Source organism: Bombus pascuorum, unplaced genomic scaffold, assembly GCF_905332965.1.
Source record: "Bombus pascuorum unplaced genomic scaffold, iyBomPasc1.1, whole genome shotgun sequence".
In the NCBI taxonomy this organism is placed as follows: domain Eukaryota; kingdom Metazoa; phylum Arthropoda; class Insecta; order Hymenoptera; family Apidae; genus Bombus; species Bombus pascuorum.
This window is the reverse complement of record NW_026869773.1, coordinates 54,457-60,612: the sequence shown is the minus strand read 5'-3', so window position 1 is coordinate 60,612 and position 6,156 is coordinate 54,457. Positions and strand designations below refer to the sequence as shown.

General features: G+C 38.4%; 1 pseudogene; it reads right to left on the bottom strand.

Annotated features, from left to right (window-relative positions):
* Positions 1-5,638: 5,638 nt before the first annotated feature.
* On the bottom strand, positions 5,639-5,757 carry LOC132915981 (5S ribosomal RNA; annotated as a pseudogene).
* Positions 5,758-6,156: the final 399 nt, after the last annotated feature.

Genomic DNA, 6,156 nt, shown 5'->3' with positions numbered 1-6,156 from the left:
CTAAGACCTTAGTAGAATGGAATTATTTAAATGTAGATCGAAGGATATGTTTACCCCCCCCCCCCCTTTTTTTTAGGGATCATTATGAATTGGTTTTCTGCATGTAATGGTACAAAAGTTATTTCGTTAATCTTAAATATAGCAATTTTACAATATTTGTTAGTGTTCGGGAAGCTAACAATTTCAGAGGCGTAATCATGTTGTAGTTTTCGATCGTGAATTGGTTGGGTTTGTTTACAAAGCGTAATTCCTATCCCGTGAATTCAAGGCATCTAATTAAGGGTATTATTACTAGTGCTAGGGTCAGCATTATCCTGAAAAAAGTACGCTTTCGGTCGGTTACCATGTATCTTTTTCTTAGCATTGTCGATAGAAATAATGTAATAAGGAGTTTTCACATCGTTAATCCTGTAAGGTCCTAACCATTCAATGTGCAACTTATCTCTTTTATGGTCGTTGTGAATTAAAACAAAGTCTCCTTTTCTAAACACGGTCTGAGTTTTAACAATCTTTCTTTCTTGGTCTCGCTTGTATCGTTGCTTATTCTGAATAAGCGTTTTGTGAGCTGTTTCCCAATATTTATTCAGTTGTTTTTGCCAAAGTGAGTACATATCATCATAGGTAAGTGTGGGGAATTTGGATATTGCGGAAGGTAAGTTAGCTTTTCGCCCAAAGGTCAATTCAAAGGGAGAGAATCCTGTTCCTTCATGTTTCGCGGTGTTGTACCCTAAACAAATGAAATTAAGTACTTCGTCCCATTCTTTGTCATTGTCGTGTAATGCAGTACGAATTAAATCTTTAACTGAGGCATGCGTTCTTTCGAGAGATCCGTTACTCTGTGGGTGAAATGAAGTTGTTTTGATGTGTTTGATTTTAAAAGCTTCTTCAAATTTCGTCATTAAATCGCTAACAAAATTTTGTCCCTGGTCTGTTAGGATCGTTTTTGGTGCCGAAAATATGTAAATATAGTGTTCAATGAGCGCATTAATTATGGATTCAGTTCGTTGCGTTTTAAGGGGAACTAGTATCAGATATTTCGATCGACGGAGCACGTCGATACAGATGTGACTCGAGTCGGGCAGCCACAATCCTCTCCAACAGCTTGCCAGCCTGATCCAGCAGGCACACAGGCCAGAATGCGGAAGGCGAGTATGTATTTAATTGCAAAATAAACGGGAAGATGTTCGACCTTCATAGTCCATGTTCAGCAGAAGCAAGTTTCATTGCATCTTTTAAAAGTCGCCTTATTTTTCTTTGGCCTAATGATCCCTCACTTACTATAAACAGATTTGCAAAATTTATTGAAGACAATTGTCCTGTGCACAATGCACGCTTAAAATATTAAAACTACAGAATAATGTACATATATTGATACGTGACTTGAGCCGCATAGAAGTCAAACAGATTAATTCCGTTCGGTTTACTGTTGTTTCAAATATGAAATACTTATGATATATTTTAGTATTTAGTATTATATTTCTATATAAGTACAGGTAATATCGGAAGATGGAATTAATAAGTTTGTCTTCCGAGTGTATAAACTACTTGGTATAAAATATACATTTGCAAATGATATGCGGTATTGTATGAATATAGAAATTAATGATGACATTAAACTATACTATATGATTGTATAATTTATATTATAATTACATACTAAATATTTCGTCGATAGAATTTGTCTTTAGTTAGAATGATTAGATTCCTATTTGTGGCAGTTGCTCCCATTATAGAATAAGTTTCAGTACTTAAGGCTACAAACCATTACCTCTTAAATTCAATACTTGATTCAGGGCTTCTATAATGAAATATATATCTCGCGCATACGTACTTGTGAACTATCCAAGATATAGAATGAGTCGAAGTTCTGTGGGAAAGTAATTTATAGTTATAGTGGGTTTGGTAACGTTATTACATATTTGAATAACGTTCACGCCATCACAAAATCGAGTATGACGCTCCGTCAGTCTATAAACATGCGGGGAGATGCAGGACGACGAGGATAGCCTCCCGTGACGTAGCGCCTGGTACGGACGGTATCTCCGGACGGGTATGAGCGGAGAGGACGCGGATAATTGCCCCCAAGCTACGACACTTATTTCACGGTGTCAGTGGGAGGGAGCCTCTCGTCGGATAAAGCGCATGGTGAGGCTGGTACAGCTTCTGAAGGGCGGCACGACCGACGTTCTCGTCGTCCTCGTATCGCCCGATGCTCTTATGTAATGAAGTGGGCAAGCTCTTCGAAGGAAACTTCGCCGCCCGTCCTGAAACCCACTTGTCAGAGCGAGTGCACCGTTAACACGAAAGACGGTACGGCTTTCTCACGAAGGCGGCCAAGACCCTTTCTAGTCCACAGATAGAGTGTAACGCGGTACACGACTGAGCGTCAATGTGAGTTACATTGTCGATATTTCTGTAGAAAACTGCCGCGGCTGAAACAAATTGCCGTCTCAATGGCACCATTTTATTTCAAGCTTTGCGCTACAGTTCTAAATCATTTTCGTAGGACAAGGCAGTTTCGTGTTCTCGCAAAATCAAACTGTCGAATTAAGGTACATACTATCAATTACAGTCTAATACATTTTAGCGGTTCAACATCGATAGGACGATTTCGCATCGAAATTTTCGGAGGACCACGTAACCTTCCAATGATGACCGTCGTACGAGCAGTGGATAAGCCTACTTCGTGTCGTAGGTTCCTCGCACCTCGTACTCTACTCCTTGATTGTTGTTCGGCAGCTTTAGCGGCTGTGGTTCCGAGGAACCCCATCCTGAACCCCTTTCTCGTACGCCGAATGTGATTTCTTGCTGTCCGCCGAAGACACTTGTCGGATCTGCATATGTTCAACCATTTGCGCGAGACAAGCGCGGCGCTCTGCAGGGAGGAGGGATCCAATTTTCGAAGTAACAAGTGCGAAACCTCCAGTGGTAGTTCGGAAATGATATCTACCTTGCTTGGCATCAGTAAACCACCTCTAAATCATTCTAATCAACGTACCACGTAAACACGAATCCAACGCGTTCCAGGAATAGAATCAACTGCCTGTAGTTGTTTAACTGTACACGACGAGTAAAATTATTTCGGGTACTCCTGTAGTACAGAACAGACACCGAAACGACAATATTTCAACACAAAAATATTTAAAACAATAGTTATGAAAGCATGATACTTAATACCGCACTTGACATCACGTATAAGTAAAAGTAAATTTCTTCGAACAAATTTCAAGTTAAATCTTTAGGTTGTGTAATTATATCAAACTTGTTCAATTAACAATGAGTTATTTCCATCATGTTTTGACAACCGACTCATCGATGATGCAATTCCTTGGAATTGAAAAAGGAATGTGCATAATTTTGTCCTCCATCAACACTCAAAATATTATCTACATGCTATACTTAGGGATTCAATTTTAAAATACGTTGCTTCATTTTCCATCTCTGCTTTCCTACAATCAGTATGTGAAAGATTTTTCACAGTATCCATCCATCCGCAATTTGTATAAATAGTATTTCAGTCTCTCGCGTCACTTGAACTGTAATATACACCTGTCTTTTATTTTCATTACTCCTCTGCATACCATTTGTGAGGAACAATACATTTTATTTGTTAATCCAATAACATGTAAAGTTCTTCATTTGTTCTAAGATCAATCTATGAATTAGTGAAGAGAATATTGCAATCTGTAAAAATAAGTATCTAGTAATATTACTTCCGAACCAACATATTTATTGCAATGCTTGTCAAATTTCAAAGTAATTTCCTATCCATATGAAACATATTTCATATATGTGTATGTCTATTACTTTGATTAGTTGTTCTACTTGTAACAATTCGCCATTCTGGATCATCTAGATTCAACAAAGACGCATTCAATTTACTCCATACCTCATAAAGCTCCTATTATCATAATTACATGGGAAGATAGAGAGCTGTGACAGTATCCAGCTCTCAACTTTGAACAAGGCATATTGACAAGCCAGAGTAACTCACATACAACTTGGTGGTACAAGCGTTGAAAAAACTTTTCTGGACCTGAGAAAACACATGTGCACAGGTAACGAACAAAAGAGATTAGAGCTCACCAAATAAAACTTGCTATAATTTGCTGTAGCTTGTCACAATAAGCCTATGTGTATCGCGCGTCAGACGATTTTGGAATTAGTTGATGCTTGGATGTTCAAGATACGGAAACACGGAGTGATGAGACGTTTATGTACAAAGTGATTATGGTGCGACTCATCGTCAGTCAGAAAACTTCATGCACGATTTGCTAAAAACAAACAATTTTCCCCTTTGTTTATCCCCTACCAATCGTCTGTCGTCACTCCTTATCTCATACACAGACAGGCGAAATAATGTCGCCGATGACGGCCAACAGCCTGGACACATGTGCGGATCTCTTGCCTGCGACAGAATTTTGTTATGTGTAGTATGCTGGACTGAAAAGGACTAATATGGCGAATTAGAAGATCGCAGGAAAATTGTAGACATTTTCCAAATTTTATCAATTCCTTTTTATTTATTCAAAAGTCTACAAAACTGTTAATTAACATTAAGGAAATATATACAAAATCTCGACGTTCAGAATAATGGAGAGAATATTCGAAACGGTACTATTAAATCTATAAGTTACCATGCAATACAAATTTTCTTTAAACGCTAAGACATACAAAATACGTAATGTTTTGTGTAAATTGCCATACTTTTGAAAATAAAAAATATCGAATCAAACATTCTTCAAATATATTTCGAACGCTCATTAATACTACAAAATTATATTACTACAAAATTATATTACTACAAAATTATATTACTACAAAATTATATTACTACAAAATTATATTACTACAAAATTATATTACTACAAAATTATATTACTACAAAATTATATTACTACAAAATTATACTTCTACAAAATTATATTACTACAAAATTATATTACTACAAAATTATATTACTACAAAATTGTATTACCACAAAAAATTGTAAAGGTCCCGAATGCATCGGTCACGATACAGTTACAAACCAAACCAATGAAAGGTGCAGAGACTAGAGAACATGGGGTCCCCAATCGTGTAGTACGCTTCAGCATCGTTGACAACACCAACTCCCTCCCTCCGTCTGTCCAAATGTCATCTCAAACGGTGAAGCTGTAAATTAAAAAAATCCTTATATACATCAGAATAGTAATGCGATTTCTATTCCTGCAGCACCGACGTGATACACGGTGCTCCATAATCGCTCCAGATTGCATATAGTTGTTGTTGAAATCTCTATGCATTTGGTGGATAAAACGTTGCGAGAAATTATCCTCTTGTAAAAGTAGTCACATAAGCTTCCAGGTCTTCATAACCTTTTTTTTTTTTGCATGAGGAGGGGAAAATGCTGTTACGCATGCCCAGTGACCCGAATCACTGGGTTATGCGGGACTCGCGCGGATGTTGTTGCCATACCCACTAAAAAAACCACTCCTCCTTCTTCCTCTGCTTTGAGGGCAGACAACCCCGGTAATACCAGGCGGCAGTCATCAGGGTTGTTCCTTTCATGCCCCGCTGTATCTTCCTCTTCGGGCAGTTACTGCTCGCGTCATCTTCTTAGACTGTTCAAATACTGGGCTGATCTCCTTCTGAAAAAAACCAACACCAAGCGGAGTTCCCAAGCGGTCACCGATCTTAGTACTATCCGTGCCCGGCGTTGCTTAACTTTCGTGATCGGACGGGAACGAGTGCACTCAACGCGTCTTGGACGTCGGCCGGTCTTCATAACCTGAAGGTTTGCATTTTTCCCACTACTTCAGCGTCGTACTGGTACTTTTACTTCTGATAGCTTAGACATGAAATCGTCTAAACTTCTCAATTCAGGACACAAATCAGGCTCTTTCCAGGGATTGCTCTGCTGAGACGTGCCTTCATCATCGCAGCGTTCGTAATTTATACAATTTTCCTTCTTCAATAATTTTTCTTTAAGTTTCTGCAATTTTAAAGCTTTAGATGATTGCTTGATGCGTAATTCATTTTCAGCTTTGAAGAGAGCACACGTCAGCATTGCTTCAATCCGTAAATCGCGTCTGCGATTTCGGCAATACCTTGATTTTTTACTGCGGATTCTTCTGATCCAAGATGCTAATCGTTTAGTACTACTTGGCTTGGCGT